General features: G+C 40.3%; 1 protein-coding gene across 1 annotated transcript in view; it reads right to left on the reverse strand.

The window, feature by feature from the left end:
- The window catches only part of PKP4 (plakophilin 4), a 585,731-nt gene that overhangs the window by 433,430 nt on the left and 130,691 nt on the right, over window positions 1-21,610 (reverse strand). The window lies entirely within an intron of this gene.

The following is a 21,610-nucleotide window of genomic DNA, read 5'->3' on the forward strand; positions in this document are numbered from 1 at the left end:
AAGCAAAGGCAATTTATTTCTTTCAGCTCCTCAGAAGTGCAGAGACATTCAGATATTTGGCAGATGGCTGGCAGGCTTTCACATATTTGGACACCCACACACTTAAAATGTTGTTACAAAGCAGACTTTAGATATTTTGAAGCTACAAAGCAGAGTCAACTTTGTTTTGGCTCCTAGCAGCAGCAGGTACTGCATGCATTAGTAAAGGCTTCATGAGAACAGGCTTCATTATTTTTTGTAGTTATATTTTGAAACATTCATTTACTTCAATAAAAAGTGAGGGGAAGTTAGAAAGCCATAGAGCAGGGAGACACTTTTGACACCATTCATGAGGAGATTGATACACGTTGGCCTCTAGAATGAAAACAAACAGTAATGTCCTGTTCACATAGGGGCGATCCGACTTCGGGGGGCGACCTCCGAGGTCACGGTGCGAGCAGCGCGCCACGACCTCGGAGCGGCCGCCACGGACTTCATAACATTGAAGTCTATGGCAGTCGCCTCCGGGTCGCCCCAAAGAAGCTCCGGACCCTTTTTCTAAGTCGGAGCGACTTGTGTCGCTCCTATTAGAACAGGTCCGCAGCTTCCCTATGGAAGGCGACCTGTGAGGCGACCAGGTCGCCTCACAGGTCGCCTTAGTGTGAATGGGGACTTAAGCTCTACAATTTTAAAGAACTAAAAAGCAAGAAGCAGAGCCAACCTATGTAATGAGTAACTCAATTTCTGAACTCAAGCAAAGCTTTTTATTTATTTTTTTTGGGAGTTAAAACTCCAGATTTAATTCAATTTTGTACAGATTAAAGCTCGATACACATACAATTTTTTTTGTTCAATTTCCTTTAGATTTACCATCAACTATATAGTGCAAGGACCTCCTGGATTGCATACAATTTGAAAGTGTTTAGGTTTGTCCTAATATTTGGTTTTGGTAATTGAAAGGAAAGTTTTACAAGAAAATTGTATAAAAATTGTATAATGTGTAGCCAGCTTAGGAGTTAGAACATCTGTTAACATTTCATTGCCATCTTTGCCCCTTTTGGCGTTTTTCTACTCGTTTTATTAGAAGTCTGTGTCCATCCCTGGGGAGGTGTTATACAGAATGGGACATGAAGGAGAAATAATCCTATCAGAAACAAAGACCGTTTTTAATGACAGATGGCCTTTGCCTTTTCCTTTATAAGGGCCCGTTTGAACCTATTCCCTACAATAAATACAGTAATGGGGGAAAAAAAAAGTGGAAAGCCATAATGTCACTGTACTGAAGACTGCAGATAAAAAGTTAAGTGTACTGTGTATTTAAAACAAAAATAGGGTGGTAGAAACCTTTCATTAAATGTAGAGTTGTGCTTTAGTACACATCCATACAAATCCTGGCAAATTCCTGAAATGTAAAGGGGTACATAACAAAATCAAGCTGACAAACACAGAGTCTAGAGTGAAATTCATCTCAATCCAGCTTCACACTTGCAATCCGCTTAATGCCAAAATGACTTTGCTAGAGGCATAGCAAAAGCACAAGCCGATTGTAGTCTTCAAATATCCTGAGTTCCCAGGCCCTCTGCCACACCTTCATTACAGAACCTGTGATTCCGTTTTCTAATCCTTCCAGCTTAATGCCACACACAGAAAATTGTGCCAAGTCCACATTGCTCAATTTTTTTCTCACACTCAAAATAACACGAAGAAACTAAACTCTCCCCCCATTTCCTCGCTGACATTTTCCATTAATACCAAGGAGAAATGGACACTGATCGATCGCTGCCCTGCAGACAGCAGTTACTGTTTAGCACAGATAAACAGTAAGTTGAGAAAGAAAATGTGTAAGAAAAAAAAAAAAAAGCATTAAAAATGACCTGTCACAGCATGTGTACATCTAAACATAAATACGGTATTGTTGCACATTACCTTAAGTAATTGTATGATCCCCAGCCATAAAATTGTTTTAATATACTCACCTAGAATATATGAAAAAGCAGTAATGGCAAAGGTGATCATTTGCAGAGATTGACAGCTGCCACAGTGAGACAGACTGCTATATATGAAGATCAAACTATGCCATTCCAATCTTCATGTTAGCTATGAAGAGGTGTAAATGTATGGATAGATCACCACTAGTGTTGCCACCTCATCATATAATCCATATATGTGCCGCACTCACAATCTATAAAATCTGATTCCTCCTACTTATATAACAAAAGTGTAACCACTTAAAGTGCTGGGTGCATATAGTGTAAGCCTCAAACAAATATAATATGTGTCATTGCATAATAGGAAGATAGATCTCCCACTGCATAAACCTATACTAATCCTGAAACAGAAATCACCCTTTTACATTAATAGATAATCGGTTACTACACAGAAAAGAAAAGTGCTTCGTGCATATTGTGCAAAAAAATTTTTAAGTGCAAAATCGAGGAGCTGAGTGTTAATACCCTAGCCAATGTGGGGGTCACTGTACCTCTCAATGAGTACTGACCACCTCCACAATTGCCACCTCATCCATTGAAAAATAATCATACATTAACTACGAAAGCTATATAGCAATTAAATTCAAATTACCATCTTATTAGCCACAGAACATGTGTAATTCATGTTTGGTATTAAGGAGGTGAAGCAGCAACACAAATTCTAAACATTACATACATATATAAATATATCAATATATATATATATATATATATATATATATATATTGATATATATACACATATACACACACACATACATATACACACACACATTACTGTGCAAATGTTTTAGATGAGAAAAAATGCTGTAGATTGAGTTTTTTTTAGTAATAAAAGGGTTAAAAGTTTATCAATTAACAAAACAAAGTAAAAGAACAGTAAAGAAATCCAAATCAAATACAAAATTTGGTGTAACCCTTTTGCCTTTAAACCAGCATCAATTATTTTAGGTACACTTGCTCAGTTTAACCTCTTTACGACCGCCCGCCGCTGATGTACTGCGGCAGGCAGCCGGTCCTGCACAAACTGCCGTAACTGTACGTCGGTCGCAAGCAGGAGGTTAGGGGGCGCCGCTGTCAGCCTGCTCCCGCCTCCACTCGTCAGCGGGGAGGCCGATGCAGCGGGCAGGCGGCGACACCCGCGATCGTTCCCCGCTGAGAGACAACAATGGTCAGCTGATGTAAACACAGCTGATCGTTGTTCTCCCTGGAATGATCATAGAGCCCATGTGATCCTTCTATATAGGATCACATGTCTCTATGGTCATTTCACAAGCAACGACCCCCCCAGTTAGAATCACTCCCCTAGGGTCACGTTTAACCCCTTGATCACCCACAATGTTAACCCCTTTACTGCCATTATTACAGTAACAGTGCATAATTTTAGCACTGATTACTGTAGTAATGTCACTGGTCCCCCAAAAGTGTCAAAAATGTCAGTCAGGGGTCCGATCTGTCCCCCGAAATGTCACAGTCCCGCAAAAAATCGCAGATCGCCGCCATTACTAAACAAAAAAAAAAAAAAACCAAACAATAAAAATGACAAATCTTTCCTGTAGTTAGTAGACACAATAACTTTTGTGCAAACCATTCAATATAAGCTTATTGCAATTTTTTTTTTACCAAAAATATGTAGCACAAAACAAATTGGCCTAAAATGTTAAAATTTTTTTTTTTTTTTTTGGGAATGTTATATAGCAGAATGTTAATATTGATTTTTTTTTTCAAAATGGGTCGCTCTTTTTTTGGATATAGCGCAAAAAATAAAAAAATCGCACAGGTGATCAAATACCACCAAAAGAAAGCTCTATTTGTGGGAAAAAAAAGGACGTAAATTTTGTTTGGGTACAACTTTGCACGACCGTGCAATTGTCAGTTAAAATCACGCAGTGCCAAGTTGAAAAAAGTGGCCTGGTCATTAAGGGGGCAAATCCTTCCGGTATTAAAGTGGTTAAAGGAACTTGGCCTTGTTGGGGCCAAACCATCACTTCCAGGACCCCTTGCTGTTCTTTATGCTGAAGACAGTGAATTACATTAGCTTTACGTTTGGGGTTGTTGTCTTGCTGCAGAACAAATGCCCCCCCCCCCCCCCCCCCGATGGTGCCTCTCAGAAGTACAATCCAAAAAGTAGCCAACATGTCACAGGGGTCCAAGAGTGAAACCACTCCCCCCACAATCTGGGCTAGAAAGGACAGAAGATCATATCGGTCTGATATCAATAGAATAAAAATAATAATCACCATTACTAAAATTGTTTATAGTATTTTTTTTTTTAAATATACATACACACATATATAAATTTGCAAGATTATATGTGCATAACTTGAACCATACTTTATACAATCTGATGGTACAATCACAAAGATGCAAAAAATAATTATTTGTTTTTTATCAAATGGCACATTAAGGCACTGTGTGTAGTGGCAACTCCTAAAGTCCAGACAGCTGTTGCCATTGACCTTTTTGAAGAAATTTCTAGTGAAAACCCAACCATCCGCACTGCCCCCCAGCGTCACATCCGAATGTTCAATGGCGTTAGGGTGGACATTGCTTGTAAAAATGTAGTCCCCATGAATTCACGCATATATATATATTGCATATATATGTTGGAATATTTACAGTATCACCTAGAATCAGGTCATCTAAATTTAGTTTGTAGAATGCAATATTCTTAAAAAATGGATTCTTCGGAGTGAGGATATACTCGTGTTCAAAGGCCCCCATATACAGATTTGCATAACTGGGAGCAAATCACGTTCATCACCGTCCCGCATGTTTGGAAATAAAATGTGCTCAAGTAAAATAGTTATGGTGAGGATAAATTTGATAAACTCAATGGCATCTGGGAATATGTGCACAACAAGATCTAATTGCTTCTAAGCCCTTTCCATTAAGGATACAGAGCAAATACATTGAGTGTTAGCCAATGTGTATTGGTGGACCAATTAATTGAGGTAAGATCATTCAGGAGATCAGTGGTTTATCTATGGATCGAAGGGAGGTTTAACAAATCGTTACAGAATTTAGCAGATATACTCAGAAAGGTTAAGCAAGTGTACTTAGTAAAGACGAGCAAATGCACTCAGCAGAATTTAGCAGATGTACTCAAGATTTAACAGGTAGGTATACTCAGCAGGACTAAGCAGGTGTACCTAGCAGAGTCCAACAAGTGTATCAGACAGATTTACTTTGCTAGATTTAACAGAGATACTAAGCAGAGTCCAGCAGGTGTATTTAGCAGATATACTTGGCAAGATTTCTAACATTTTAGGATTGTACATTCAGATTGTATAATGTATGATTCAAGTTATACACATAATTTTTATACATTTATTCTTATTCAGTCAATTATGGAGACTACAATTTTAGTAATAGTTATCAATTTTGTTATTGACCATTTGGTTTTATTTATGGAGGGGGATTGTATTGATATCAGAATAATATGGAGATCTTATGTGCTTTCTAGCCCTGATGAAGACAGCATTCTTAGACGCCTGAAACGATTTGACTACTTTTTGGATTGTACATCTGACTTTTAATGGAATAAACTTGTATCTGGATGTAGAGCTTCAATTTTTATTATTTTTATATTAATATTTTATGCTCCCCTTATGGATTAGATTGTTCTAAACAAAACAAATAGGTACTCTGGTTTCTTAACAGAATGACACCTTTCTATATGGATATAAGGAAGGGGACAAAGACAAATACTTTTTATTTAGCGTAAAGCCCAGTACACACAGGCCGAATGTGGGGAAGCATCGGCCGGTTCAATACAAACTGGACGTCATTCGGCCCTTATGTATTCTAGTTGGTCTGACAGAAGCTGGCCGAACGGAGGCATGCCTGAAAAAGGTCTGAGGATAACTCAGAGATACAGTTTAGTTTCTGCTGCCAAACTGTAAGCTCCCCTAATCGGTTAGTGGTACTACCTATTTGACCAATACTAAAGGTGACAATGCTGAATTTTCCTGGACTCCAATGAGGTCTACGCAGAAGTAACAGCTGGCTTTGGACCAGTCAGGAGGATGGTTTGAGAAGTCAGGCATTTAGATGCTTGCCTAAAGCTATAGACTTGACAAAGGCTTCATACAACCACCAACCACTTCAGGATATGCTATCCAAAAATCGCTTTACAGAGGAAAGTGGGTGGAAGCAAAGAAGAAAGCAGCAAAGGCTTTTCAAGACCGCAATGAAAACAAAAACTCACTTCAACGAACACTGAAGCATACGTTTCATCACCAAATCCATCACATTTGTTATTAAAAATGTAATAGTTCTATACCTACCAGGCTCAGGGTCATACCAGTTAGGGTTTACTTATTTTCAACCCTCCACTACCCACACAATCAAAGAAGCTGACTGATTGTTCAGGCATAGGGTGTGTGCATACTCCAAGTCAATAAATAAAGGTGAATTGGTTACAGAAGTCAAGCCAGTAAATATGTAACTATTTATTTTTTTATTTTTATTTATTTCAGGTTCTTATATAGCGCTGTCAATTTACGCAGCGCTTTACATATACATTGCACATTCACATCAGTCCCTGCCCTCAAGGAGCTTACAATCTAAGGTCCCTAACTCACATTCATACATACTGTACATAGTAGGGCCAATTTTATTCAGGATCCAATTAACCTACCAGCAGGTCTTTGGAGTGTGGGAGGAAACCGGAGTACCCGGAGAAAACCCATGCAGGGACAGGGAGAACATGCAAACTCCAGGCAGGTAGTGTCGTGGTTGGGATTCGAACCAGCGACCCTCTTGCTGCTAGGTGAAAGTGCTATCCACTACACCACTGTGCCGCCCAACTATAAACCTAAAGTATAGCTAAAGCTAAAACAAATTTGTAAAGAGTAGGGGAAGGTTAACCCCTGACAAGGCTTTTTTCAGTCTATGTCCCATTGCAAATTACTTTTCACTGTGCTCAAAAGACTCAAGTGTTGTTTTTTAGATAAAGTGAGTAATCACAAAGGATATTTAGGTATTTAGGGTGGTGTGGAAGAGATCTGCAGGTATATGTACAAAAGAATACAAGAAAAACTATTGCACAGGTAGAAACATAGGAAGCATAAATTTATTTTTCAGAATGGCAAGGTTTGTTTTTTATTTGGGTAGGTGTACAAAGCTTGAGCATAGGTATAGCTACTGTAACAGCTTTAATTTAGGTAGGTATGATACCATGATCACATTAAGATGCGGTTACTTTGTAATATACAGATGATCACCGGAAGGCATTATTCGGTAACTAAATAGAATACATGGTAATCCAAATACAGCAAATAAAAATATGTCGCATCAAAAATGACATTCAAGTGAAATGTTACAGTAATCCAAAATTACTTGCTGAAAAATCACTGTGATTTCCCTTTTAACACTCACGTCCTTTCAATAGAATAGGGTCTATTTGCAGGCCAGAATATGACAACATTAAATAGTGTTTATGATCCTACTACATATTGCCAAAAGACAACAGCTTACAAGTAAACATCAGAGCTGAAACTCTGTCCTGACTTACTATAACTTAGCTTGGATATGCCATGGGGGGGGGGGGGGGGGGGGGATAGTCTTGAAAATTTAAAAGCTTTCAATATTTCCTTACAGAGGTAAGCAGACACAAAGAGAAGGTTACAGCGTTTCTAAAATAGTGATAGGATCACAAAACAGTCATTGAAGTCATACATAACAGCACTTACACAAAATAAACACAAAAAAAATAAAAACCCTAAAAAGAGGTCCTAAAAGTGCACACGACGTGCAAACAAAGTGGAAACACTACCATTAACGCTTTCCTGCAAATGCGTTCCTCCACGATGATAGTACCAGCACTGATCATATAGCGAAATGGCCTGGCAACAGTATATATCTGCAGCAAGCAAGTTTGTAAACTGAACAAATACTAAAATCCCCGAGTATTTTGCTCCCAGTTCAAACACTCGAAAGATGCATTTTTCACCGTTTATATAAATGGATTTACAATCTTAAATGAAGTCTGTTTACAGAATGAGGCATTATACCAATCTTGTGTGCCAGAGCTAAGCTGTTCACCACAATTACACTTTCTATTCTTACTGCAATATGTGCTTCTTGAAATATACTGTGTATCCTCGAAATGCCGCTTGGATGGCATTGTTCCTGCAATAGACTGAAAAATTAAATCACTGGATTTGTTTGGCTTTGGAGGAAAACAGAACATTGCTGGTAGTGGAAAGATGGCAGTGCCATGGTTAAGAAATTATTGCAATACTAACAGGCAACATTTTATAAATAAAATATCACAGACTTCTATACAATGCTGGAAAACATCATGAGAATAGAATATACAAAAGGAAGGACACAGCATCAGGGGGTGTGGCCAGTGGAGGAACATTTGCTGAGGCCATCACATACATCAGGCTGGGTGAGCGGCATCCTATACTTTTACACTACCGCTCACCTACATGCTATACTGGGGAAGAGGGTCAGAAAGTTTTAGTCTACCCAATACTGATTGCAAACATATGCAGGTTGGCTGAACAAGACACGAGTTTCTCAGGTTCCATCTCTACAGTCCCATGTCTCATTAACCTTCTTAGCGGTATTCCCGAGCGTGGCTCGGGGTTAAATTTCAGAGGCAAAAGCGGTAACCCCGAGCCGAACTCGGGGTAAAGCCAGAAGCATCGCTGGATCCTGTAAGCAGGATTACTTACCTTGTCACCGGGATCCAGCGATGTGCCCGGCGGTGTCTAGCGGTGGTTCTTCCTCCCGATCGTCTCCGTGCCCCGGCTTCCGTCTCCTGCGACGTGACGTTCGCAGGGGGGGGTGGAACCGGCGGCAAATTCAAATGTAAAACACACCAAACACACTGATACTATTCAAAATAAAATAAAAAAAAAATCACATTAGATTGCCCCCCCAGTGCCCTTTCCTGCAGTTTTACTGTACTTTTTATATATATATATATATATATATATATATATATATAAATATATATATATATAATATTAATGTATGCATATATAATATACATATATATCATAAATGTATACAGTTGGTTTGGGGTGCTCATTCACAAGAATTACATGCAAAATAATGGTACCGCTTTCAGCACCTAAAATCCAAAAGAATCATACCGCCAGGGAGGTTAAGGAGCTGTTGCATTAATGTGACATTACTGAAATGTATAACAGGTATACCACAAACCCTTTGTAATAGCCACATCAAGTGGTTGAAGTTAAGAATACTGCGGCAGAGAATGAGATACGTTTACCAGATTGTCAAAGATATCAGATTCCTCCTGTATTGAATTGTACTGTCTGCCCTCAGGTCGTAAAGCGCTGTGCAAACTGTTGTCACTATACAAATCACGAAAAATAATAATCTAGATAGACTACATTATGCTTGACTGAACCTAATAACTTCTATTCAAAATATCTCATTTGGCTACAAAGTCCACTCAGTTCATTGCAGTCAGTTCTATATTTTTATGATGCACGATAGTACCACTATAATTTCCAGGAGGAGGGTGTGCAACACTGGAGTAAGCACAGAATTCCAACATTCGCAATGCATAAACAGACAGCCTTGAAAGTCTGGCAGGTAGAATTGGGAAATTGAGGGTCTGTAAAATTTCCAGTTTTCGGACTTATCACCACCAGAGCACCAAATAGTTTTGCAGAGTGTCGTCATAATATTAGTATGCATTACCAGAATAAAAATCGGAGGCCTTGAGAAAGGCATGTTTGTCTGTCTTTCAATACTATTTATACATAACTGCAGAGTGCTATTAAGGCCTGGTCCACACTAGTGCGACATACTCTCTGACTTTGAGAGCACATGTCCCATGACATGTATAAATTAATAGTTCCCTATGAGAGCTGACAACTGGTCAAAAACAAGTCGGTCCGACTTTGAAAAAGGTTCCTGCACTACTTTGGTCCGTTTCTAGCCCATTCAATATTATTGAAATCAGATCATCATCTGAAATGATCTGACTGGCATGAGACTCGTGCTCTGAGGATCTTGAAGGGGGAACCCCATCCCAAAAAAATAATAATAAAAAATAATAAAAGGCTTGGGGTCCTCCCAATACCATACAAGATTTTTTTTTTGTGTGAGGTCCACCCTTAAGATTCAAAACAGACTGAAAGGGCCTGGTATGGTCGGATCAAAGTCGGATTCTGTTCATTGAAGTCTCATGGAAGTCGGAAATTAAGTTGTAGGGCAAAGGCGCATCGGAAGTCCTCTGATGTCCATGTCGGAGCAGTGTGAATCCGGCCTAAAACAAGTCAATGCTTAAAATGAAACTAAGTTATGGTATATCACTACAGGACGTACAAGCAGAAGGACTCAGGACATGCAAAAGGGTAATCCGGTATTTTATTTATCCAGCCATTCGTATGCTTGAAGCCGTATTAAACCCAAAAACCAAACCTCAAATTGTAGCTTACCGAATCTAAGACGTGACGACTAAATTCGTTTCCATTTGAGGCTTGCTTTTTTCGATTTTCATCAGGTTAGTAAGTCTGTTTTTCATCAGAACAAGCGCTCTTGCAGTTACAGGTATAAGACAAATCATTTAACACCGCTTATGTATAAGCGTTTGAGGCTACTGGGGAGTATCATTGCAGTGTTTGAAGATAAATGATGCTGAACAAGTATGCATCCTCTCCTTTCTTTGGGTATTGCCATTTGTGGTTTTGACCCTGTAGTGACAGGGTCACTTTTAGCTTTGCTGGAATGGATAAAATTGTAATATAGGGATGAAATACATACACTTCCTGGAGCAAATTATGTTCCAGGATCATTCCAGTGTTTCTCATATACTCAAAATACTAGCTATTTGGTCACATGTTCTCTACTAAATAGGAGAAGTGTCAATCTGAAATGTGATCCACCACACCACCAGGACAACAGGCGGTTATGTGGGCAGCATGGGAGAGAACTTGTCTCCTGGCCAACTTTTACCTGCTAATTCCCATGACCACAGACCTTCATGGCTGAGCACTTGAGAGCAAATCAAATCATACAATTGCATTCCATGTGTGGTATAATTATTATTGGCTAATTTGATCCTTTAAAGATGTACACAGGAATGAAGTGTAGTGGTCCACCAAAATAAAATTATGAAGTGAAACCAAAAATTCAAAATGCACTTGGCCAACAACCGAAACTGAAAGCAGTTTTTACATTTTTTTTTTATATATAGAATTGTATTATAATTCTACTTTTTAACCGCTTTACCACTAGCCACTGTGCTGCTACTGCGGCACAGTGGCTCGTTATCGTCCAGCGACGTAGACCTACGTCGCTAGACTCCTCCCCTGTAGGCGGTGCTCGCGCGCCGCCGGAGGCGCGCTCCCGCTGTTTTCAGTCACAGCGGGAGTCGGGCCAGGGGAGGAGCGGCGGCGATCGCCGCTGCTCTGCCCCGATCATCGGGGAATCCAGTTTGGAGATCTGCCCGCCTGTGTAAACAGAGCGGGCGGATCTCCTAAGTGACGGAGTGACAGATCGGAGTGTTCAGCATAGCTGAACATTCCATCTGTCCCTGGCTCACACAGTCCCCTCCCCCCCCCCCCCACGTCAGTAAGCACCAGGCATACATTAACCCCTCCCTCTCCAATAAAATTAACCCCTTCCCTGCCAGTGTCATTTTTACAGTAACAGTGCCTATATATAGCACAGATTACTGCAGTAATGTCACTGGTACCCCCAAAAGTTGCAAAAATGTCAGTCAAGGGTCCGATCTGTCCGCCGCAATGTCGCAGTCCCGCAAAAAAAAAAAAAAAAAAATCGCAGATCGCCGCCATTACTCGTTAAAAAAAAAACACCAAAAATGACAGAAATCTTTCCCTTAGTAAACGCAATAACTTTTGCGCAAACCAATCAAAATACGCTTAGTGATTTTTTTTTTTACCAAACATAGGTAGCAGAAAACAAAGTGGCCAAATATTTTTAAAAAAATTGGTTTTTACATCTTTTTTGGGGGGAATTTCATATAAAAAAAATGTTAAAAATAGTTATTTTTTCAAAATAAACGCTCTTTTTTTTTTTTATAGCGCAAAAAGTAAAAATCGCACAGGTGATCAAATACCACCAAAAGGAAGCTCTGTTTGTGGGAAAAAAAGGACGTAAATTTCGTTTGGGTACGGCGTCGCACGACCGCGCAATTGTCAGTTAAAGTCGCACAGTGCCGAATCGCAAAAAGTGGCCCAGACGTAAGACAGCAAAATGCTCTAGTGGTAAAGTGGTTAATTAATATCAATTTTAATGAATGTGAATTTATTTTTCGGCCATTAGCGGATAATGTTCGGCGGCAATTATCGGCAACTTTATTTCCTATTGGCAAAACAATGATTACCCTATTTTCGGGCTATAATTTTCAGTGGCCAATAGATCGGTGAATCCCTAATGAAGTGTAAGCAGAAAAATTAAAGTGTAAATTGTGAAAATTTCCTAAAATTGTCCGTGCTGATTTCTCATAAATGCAGCCCAACTTCCTGAACCTATACAGCTGCAGCCTCCAACAAAGATTCCTGGTCCAGCAAAGTCCAAAAAAAAAAAAAAATGTTCTTGTTCCGACCTGGGCTTCCAGTAAATGAAGGACACGTCCCATGACCCTGTTTATATTAGAACGCTGATGGTACAGTGCAAGGTGTACTTCTGTTCACGAGATAAAGATACGCTGTGGATTGCAGCATATTGTGACGCTCATACCGAACTCAGGTTTAGGGACTATAATTATTTCAGCTTGTCTATGTGGCCTTTGATACTCATAATTCTGCATGCAGACGGCGTCTACACTTTAGCCATAGTTCTAATTAGGAAACATGATGTTCTCTCTTTAACAAGTGGCAGGAAGGAGGAAAAGGATAAACCCAGGGTGGGAGCTTTCAGTCTACTAAATAAATACAAACTCAGTAATGTTGGGTTTCAGGATGTTTCCATCTGAAACAGAAAAGAAAAAGCAAAAAAGAAAAAAAAAAATACATATAGAACCTTTATAGAAATATAGGAAACAAGCAAAATCTAAATCTTAAAAGGTTTACAATTTTGCCATGATTGTTACAGGTCAGTGACAAACCGATATAGCTAAGCATGTAAATTAAGAAATGAAGCAAATACACAAGTACAGGCTAATCTGCCAATATTCTGCAGCTCTTAACCACTTAAGCCCCGGAAGATTTTACCCCCTTCCTGACCAGGGTTTTTTTTGCGATTTTTTACTGCGTGACTTTAATGGACAATTGCGCGGTCGTGCGACGCTGTACCGAAACGAATTTCACGTCCTTTTTTCCCCCACAAACAGAGCTTTCTTTTGGTGGTATTTAATCACTTGTGCGATTTTTTGATCATGCGCTATAAACAAAAAAAGTGCGTAAATTTTGCAAAAATAACAATATTTTTCACAATTTTTTATATGAAATTCCCCCCAAAAAAAAATTTAAAAATCTAAATTTTTTAACATTTTCGGCCAATTTGTTTTATGCTACATATGTTTAGTAAAAAAAAAGAAAAAAAAAAAAATCGCAAAAAGCGTATTTTGATTTGGTTTGCGCAAACGTTATCGCGTTTACTAACAAAGGGAAAGATTTTTGACATTTTTGGTGTTTTTTTTTTAACGAGTAATGGCGGCAATCTGCGATTTTTTTTTGCGGGACTGTGACATTGCGGCAGACAGATCGGACCCTTGACTGACATTTTTGACACTTTTGGGGTTACCAGTGACATTACTGCAGTAATCAGTGCTATACATATGCACTGTTACTGTAAAAATGACACTGGCAGGGAAGGGGTTAACTGTATTGGAGAGGGAGGGGTTAAGTGTGTCCTAGGGGCGTGTTTCTAACTGATGGGACATGTCTACTATTGTAAAAACAGAGATCAACGGTTCTACTTAGTAGAACCGTCTGATCTCCATTTTCACACGGGGGAGAATGACAGGCGGCTTGTTTACATAAGCCGCCCCCCTTTCTCCCGCTCTACCGACGATCGTAGTGTGACCCGAGGTCACAAGCGCGGACTCTTAAGTGAACGGGGCGGGCGCGCGCTTGCCCGCTATTGGCTCACAAACCGGTCACAGGCTAGTGACGTATATATACACGTCACTTTGCCTGGCCGGGGCTGACCGCCACAGTATATCTACTTGCGGTGGTCGGCAAGCGGTTAAAGTGGAAATCTGCTAGATTACTTCAGGCTGGCCCCTTTTGCCGGTATAACTACAGTGCCTTGCAAAAGTATTCACCCCCTTGACTTTTTACCTATTTTGTTACATTACAGCCTTAAGTTCAATGTTTTGTTAATCTGAATTGTATGTGATGAATCAGAACACAATAGTGAAATGAGAAAAATATACACATAAAACTATTTTTTAGAATAAAAAAACAGAAATTCACCCCCTTTGTTATGAAGCCCACAAAAATCTCTGCTGCAACCAATTATCTTCAGAAGTCACATAATTAGTGACATGATATCCACCTGTGCAATCTAAGTGTCACATGATCTGTCATTACATATACACACCTTTTTTGAAAGGCCCCAGAGGCTGCAACACCTAAGCAAGAGGCACCACTAACCAAACACTGCCATGAAGACCAAGGAACTCTCCAAATAAGTAAGGGACAATGTTGTTGTGTTGTTGAGAAGTAAAAGTCAGGGTTAGGTTATAAAAAAATATCGAAATCTTTGATGATCCCCAGGAGCACCATCATATCGATCATAACCAAATGGAAAGAGCATGGCACAACAGCAAAACTGCCAAGAGACGACCGCCCACTAAAACGCACGGTCCGGGCAAGGAGGGCATTAACCAGAGAGGCAGCACAGAGACCTAAGGGAACCCTGGAGGAGCTGCAGAGTTCCACAGCAGGCTGGAGTATTTGTAGTATACAGGAGTATCTGTACATAGGACGACAATAGGCTGTACGCTCCATAGAATTGGGCTTTATGGCAGAGTGGCCAGAAGAAAGCAATTACTTTCAGCAAAAAAATAAAATGGCACATTTTGAGTTTGCGAAAAGGCATGTGGGAGACTCCCAAAATGTATGGAGGAAGGTGCTCTGGTCTGATGAGACTAAAATTTAACTTTTCGGCCATCACAGAAAACACTGTCTGGCGCAAACCCAACACATCACCCAAAGAACACCACGGTGGTGGCAGCATCATGCTGTGGGGATGTTTTCCAGCAGCCGGGACTGGGAAACTGGTCAGAGTTGAGGGAAAGATGGATGGTGCTAAATACAGGGAAATTCTTTTAGGGAAATTCTTTTAGGGAAATTCTTGAAAAAACCTGTACCACTCTGTGTGTGATTTGAGGCTAGGACGGAGGTTCACCTTCCAGCAGGACAAGGACCCCAAACACACTGCTAAAGCAGCACTTGAGTGGTTTAAGGGAAAACATGTAAATGTGTTGGAATGGCCTAGTCAAAGCCCAGACATCAATCCAATAAAAAATCTGTTGTCAGACAAAGATTGCTGTTCACAAGCGCAAACCATCCAACACGAAGGAGCTGGAGCCACTAGGATGACCAGAATTTCTTCTGTCTCGATCCTGCGCAGGAGTCTCAGCAGACGCTTGAGAGGAGGAAAAGCGTAAATCAGACGATGACTTTAAGGAGCCAATAATGTGTCTGTGGCATCAGCTAGAGCAGGGATTCCCAAACTACAGCCCTGCAGCTGTTACAGAACTACACATCCCATGAGGCTTTGTAAAACTCTGACATTCACATACATGACTAGGCATGATGGGAATTTTAGTTCCTGAACAACTTGAGGGCCGTAGTTTGGGAATCCCTGAGCTAGAGGATCCCGAGACCGTGCCACAAACCTCTGCACTTTACTGTTGAGGCGAGAGGCCAACAGATCCACCTCGGTAGCACCCCACCAGAGACACAACTGATGAAACCCCTCTGGATGAAGTGACCATTCCCCCTTGTCAGACACCTGGCGGCTGAGGTAATCTACCTACCAAATTTTCATCGCTGTCGGCCAGGGGGAAAGACTGACTCAGGTCGAAGCCAGTGCGTATGCGCCCCCACGAGACGTTTAACTCGCAGGCCAGCCCCTGTCCAGTAGTCGAGGCCGACCTAGCGCGGAGCTGCGGTCTGCATGCGCTCGCTGGCCAGACTGTGGGGACCCTCTGGATCTAGATTATCTAGTCCCTCGCCCAGTCCGGCACTTGATTGTAGATCTCACAGGAACAAAATATTTAAAAAAATCCCATTTAAAAAAGACAAAATTGCCAGGATCAGAGATCCCAAAAAATTGCCAGGATGCAAGTTCTTTTCTGCCTACTCCTGTAGGGGAAAGTATAACCCATGTAGTCGTGATGATGAGGAGCTGTGTCCGTCAATGAACGAAAGAGAAATGTGTCTATACTGTTTAAAATCCAGTAATACAGTCTCACCCTGATCTGCACATGACCAGTTGCTTTTCATTTTTAGGCACTGTCCAATTTGTAGAGGCCGATCTGCTGACAGCCTTGAAGCGGAGTCCCACCCAAAAGTGGAACTTCTGCTTTAGGTAGTCCTAACCCCCTGACATGCCACATTTAGCATGTAATTTTTTTTTTGGGGGGGGGGGGGTACCTAGTTTTGACAAGTACCCGCAGCGCCCTGAGCGGAAGTTCTCCTCTCCCCCTCCCTCCCTGCAATCTTCTGGGACATGTCAGAGGTCCTAGAAGATTGCCGGCCAATCAAGACGCGCATGCGCAGTGCGTACCCGGCTGTGAAGCCGCAAGCTGTCAGAGCCGGGTGTGCAGACATTAGTGATGCCGGCGCCGCCGAGACCAGAGGGAGAGGATCGAGGCTTCGGGCGGCTGCTACATCGCTGGACCGTGGGACAGGTGAGTGTGTGCTTATTAAAAGTCAGCAGCTACACTTTTTGTAGCTGCTGACTTAACACTGAAAATGCTGGAACTCCACTTTAAAGCGGAAATAAACCCTACTATCCTTTATAGCTAAGGAAGCTGCTTCTGTTTGATCTTCAACCGCCATGGTGCTGCACATGTGATCAGCTATGACACCAGCCATTTGATGCTTTGAAAGTTTGGATGAGGACACAAGCAAATGTGACAATTCGCAATCCCAGTATTCCAGGAATATAACTTTTTTGAAACCTAAATTGACAGGTTTAGTTCCACTTTATGATTTACTGCTGTTTAGGTGCTGTGGACTTCAGCAAAATGGCACTTTACAATACACACTAATTTTGTTAGCATAATTATTCATGTGGAATGTATGTTCCTTGATAAAGAACATTTTTTATCAAGCAATTATGAGTAAAGTTCCACTATAAAGTGGAAATTATAACTGGTTTTATGAAAGGCGTTGAATTTTCTATTGTAGCTAGATACTTTAACTGGAATTTCAAATGTTCAGAGATAAGGAAAGATGCTGCCTGTCTACCAACTGCATGCACAGATTATATAAAACAGAATGTTAGGTCAAGCAATTAACAGGCCAGCAAATGTCAGACTTCAGGTGACATCAGAGCCTCTGATTTTTTTTTTTCCCTGCGATGGCAGTTTTCATATTTCTATGCCAAAAATTTCCTTTTAAATCCGAATTAAAACATCTGGAAGTAAATTGTAAATGCTACCAAAATAACCACTGGCATAGATTTTATATCAAACTAAAATGAAATCTAGTCCACAATCTTTATTCACCATAATAATTTCCAGCAGACATTAACCACTTCAGCCCCGGAAGGTTTTACCCCCTTAATGACCAGGCCATTTTTTAAGATTCGGCACTGCGTTACTTTAATGAAAAATTGTGCAGTCGTGCGACGCTGTATCCAAATACAATTGATGTGCTTTTTCCCCACAAATAGAGCTTTCTTTTGGTGGCATTTTATCACCTCTGCGGTTTTTAGATTTTGCACTATAAACAAAAAAAGAGCGATAATTTTGAGAAAAAAAAAAAAAGCCATATTTTTTACTTTCTGCCATAAAACATTCCCAATAAAAAAAACAATTTAAATTTTTTATCAGTTTAGGCCAATGTGTATTCTGCTACATGTTTTTGGTAAAAAAAATTCCAAAAAGCTTAATTGATTTGCGCAAAAGTTGTAGCGTTTACAAAACTACGGGATAGACTTTTGGACTTTTTATTTTTTTGTTTTTATTAGTAATGGCGGCGATCAGTGTTTTTTAGCGGGACTGCGACATTGCGGCCGACAGATCGGACCCCTGACATTGACAGGTTTTGGGGACCAGTGACATTAATACAGTAATCAGTACTAAATATTATGCCACAATTATAAAGGACACTGGCAGGGAATGGGGTTAATACTGGGGGGTGATCAAAGGGGTTAACGTTTGCCTGAATATGCTTGCTCACTGTGGGGGGGGAGGTTCTGTGACAGGCACAGAAAGATCAGGGTATCAGCTTAGCTGAAACTTCTGATCTCTCCCTGCCTGTCTCACAGAAGACTTGCCTACTTTGTTTACATAAGCAGGCGGGTCTTCTGTCAGTTTCTCTGACGATCGCGAGAGGCCTCCAGCGGTCCGCCTACCACTGTGTGGTGCACAAAATCACATAGTACTATGTGGTTTTGCGCAGTCAAGCCGCCCTGCCGCAGTAATACTATGGTGGGCGGTCTGCAAGAGGTTAAGGCTGAATAAACACCATGTGCGTTGACTGGCGTTTTATTGTAAAACAGCCACCGCAAGGACACACAACACAATTTTTTTCTGTGTGTCCCATTCATAGTGCAATACAGCCCAGAGCTACACTGAAGCAAGCTGTGATAAAATGTAGACATGCTGTATTTTTTTTGTAGCGCACCGTACCAGATCACATGTCACTGTACAGCATTGCATCATGCTGCTGTACAATGACATGAAATAAGGGAACTTTTGTGACTGAAGAAAAAACAAAAAGGGTCCGTGTGATGCACAGAAGCGTGGTCCACACCACCCCTATCGCAACCAGAACAGACAAGCTGCTGGAAAGGAAATGGCTGTGTTTTACCTCTCCGGCAGCTGTTCAATGTACATAATAGTGTGAATAGCTAAAGCTTTGGTCAAATCACTAAATTCCCAATTTTAAAAAAAAATTGTGAAAAATTGATATACGCAGAGATGCATTAAGCATATTCCAAACACACCATAGACACAAACCTATAAGCCATGCAGTTTTGAATATGCTAACCATTTTACTCTATTTTTCTGATAACACCAATCCTATTTCATAAAATCACTGCTGAGATATATATATATATATATATATATATACATATACATATACACATACACATACACATACACACACATATATACATACACACACACCAGTGCAATTTACACATTTCTAACCATTTAGTGTGTAAAGGATATTTTGGCTCACATTAGAATAAAAAAACATAACCAAGTTGTTATGCAGCTTGTAAAAGAACTGCATAGTGTGACTATTCCATTATGTCTAAAAATATTTCCAGCAATATACCCTTTAAGACTTAGAAAAGAATACCAATAAATCAGGTTTAGCTTTTAAAAACATCAGGCAAAAGAAATTGATGGCTTCGGCTCAATAGAGCCCTGAAAAAAATTGCTTTTAGGAGTCTAAATTACAAATACTTTAGGATGAAAGAGGAAAAATAAAAAATAAAAAAAAGATAACGACAATAGCATGATGTAAGTGTGTCCCAATTTAAAAAAAAAAAAAAAAGAAAGTCCTATTAGGAAAAAAAATAAAAATAAAAACGCAATATTCAACAAAAGTTTAATAGCTGTTCTTCTATACGCAGCAGGGCGCCAGTTAAAGCACAGTTCGACGCTTATGGATCAATAACAAACCATTCGGGCTGGCTTTCAATAAAAAATACTGCTTGTAGAAGCTATTGTATATACGGGAGTGTGAGGGAGATTAAAAAGTTTCCCTATCGCAGTATTGACTGAGCGGTCTCACGTTCAATAAGCATAGCTTTGAATTGCTGAATCTAAGACTTTCACAGGAAAAGCATGAAAAACTAGAAGCGGCAGGCAGTTTTGGTTCTAAACAAGCATTACACCCAAACCTGAGCATTCAAGTGTGGTATAATGGTGAGAGATGCTGGGATCACCATTCCTGTGGCCTACTGTTGAGGCCCAAAAAAAGATAACAAAACTTGGTGTCCTTAAAGCAGAGCTAAAGATAATCTGTGCAAAAAAAAAGTTTTGCTAACAGGTAGGCATTTATGATAGAAACTTTAATGGCTCTGACATAAAAGTGCTGTCCCTGCCTGGAAGCAATTTTTTACTCAAAAGGTACTGACAGCCAAATGCACAGCTTAGTGTACAATCCCTGCAGAACTACATTATCCCAGTCTGGCCGAAAAAGAACAGGACAGAAGAATCCAGACCCTGAAGAAGTCCAGGGGCAGGTAGTAGTGGGTGCAATGGGGGGGGGGGGGGGCAAACATTTGTTTTGTGGGCACTTTTGGAGGTAAACTGCAATAATGTGCAAATATGCCCAATAAAGTGTGCCCAAAAAATACAGCCCCACTTTAACCACTTGCCGACCGCTCACTGAGCTGGTACTGCGGCAAAGTGGCTCGTTATGGTCTGGCGACGTAAACCTATGTCACCAGACTCTCCCCTCTCTCGGTGGCGCGCGCGCGCGCGCCGCTGGAGGCTCGTTCCCGCTGTATTCAGACAGTGGGAGTCGGGCCAGGGGAGGAGAGGCGGTGATCACCACCGCTCTTCCCTGATCGTCAGGGATCCAGTGAGGAAATCCACCCGCTTGTGTAAACAAAGTGGGCGGATCTCCTATTTGACAGACAGGGACAGATTACAGGATTCAGCATAGCTGAAGCTGCGATCTGTGTCTGTGTCACACAATCCCCTACCCCCACACACGTCAGTAAGCATGAGGCACACATTTAACCCCTTGATCACCAATAAAGTTGAAACCCCTTCCTTGCCAGTGTCATTATTACAGTAACAGTGCATGTTTATAGCATTGATTACAGTAGTAATGTCATTGGTACCCCCAAAAGTGTCAAAAATGTCAGTTAGGGGTCCGATCGGTCCGCTGCAATGTCGCAGTCCCGCAAAAAAAAAAAAATCGCAGATCACAGCCATTACTAGTTAAAAAAAAAAAATTTATAAAAATGACAAATCTTTCCCGTAGTTAGTAAACGCGATAACTTTAGCGCAAACCAATCAAAATATGCTTATTTTGATTTTTTTTACCAAAAATATGTAGCAGAAAACAAATTGGCCTAAAATGGTAAAAAATTTTGATTTTAAATTTTTTTTTTGGGAATGTTATATATCAGAATGTAAAAAATATTGTTTTGTTTTTTTTTTTTCAAAAATGTCGCTCTTTTTTTCAAAAAAAAAAAAAAAAATAAATTTGCACAGGTGATCAAATACCTCCAAAAGAAAGCTCTATTTGTGGGGGGAAAAAAAAGGACAAATTTAATTTGGGTACAGCGTCGCATGACCGTGCAATTGTCCGTTAAAGTAACGCAGTGCCGAATTGCAAAATATAGCCTGGTCAGGAATGGGGTAAAATCTTCCGGTCTTAAAGCGGTTAAAAATACGCTCATTGAGAATTTTTTTGTCAAAGACATGTAGCTAAATACATTTTGGCCTAAACATATGACAAAAATTGAATATATTGGATATTTAATATTTAAGTAGAAAATGTCAATTCTTTCGCAAAATTTTCGCTCTTTTAT

Source organism: Pelophylax lessonae (assembly GCF_965119305.1).
Source record: "Pelophylax lessonae genome assembly, chromosome: 6".
Lineage (NCBI taxonomy): Eukaryota > Metazoa > Chordata > Amphibia > Anura > Ranidae > Pelophylax > Pelophylax lessonae.